The sequence below is a fragment of the Cucurbita moschata genome, unplaced genomic scaffold (genome assembly GCF_002738365.1).
Source record: "Cucurbita moschata cultivar Rifu unplaced genomic scaffold, Cmos_1.0 Cmo_Scf00185, whole genome shotgun sequence".
NCBI lineage: Eukaryota > Viridiplantae > Streptophyta > Magnoliopsida > Cucurbitales > Cucurbitaceae > Cucurbita > Cucurbita moschata.
The window spans coordinates 16,859-17,408 of NW_019268701.1; positions in this window are offsets into that span (position 1 = coordinate 16,859).

The window sequence follows — 550 nt, forward strand, 5'->3', positions numbered from 1 at the left end:
ATCATGTGAATGTTTGCTGAATCACCACACCTAAATGGGGGTGAGAGTTCTCTTATTTATAATCATTTTTAGGATACAGAAATATGGTAAATTACAAATATTATGGAAATAGTAATAAAAGGAAAGAATAATAAATGAATGCAATATATTTGCCTTTAATAAGAGGGCAAATATGGTAACCCGTAATGTAAGGCAAATATCTAGATATTTGCCTTATAGTGAACGGTCAACTATCCTTAACAATTAGGAATAGATGACCTAGAGTGACCTATTTGACTGAAAAGTTCCTACAGTTCTAGGATTAGGAATAGATGACCTAACCTAGAGTGACCTATTTGACTGAAAAGTTCCTACAGTTCTAGGATTACGAATAGATGACCTAGACTACAGTTTTAGGATTAGGAATAGATGACCTAGACTACAGTTATAGGATTAGGAATAGATGACCTAGACTACAGTTCTAGGATTAGGAATACCTATTGACTAGGATTGTGACCTATTTGACTGAAAAGTTCCTACAGTTCTAGGATTAAGAAGATTAAGAATAGAT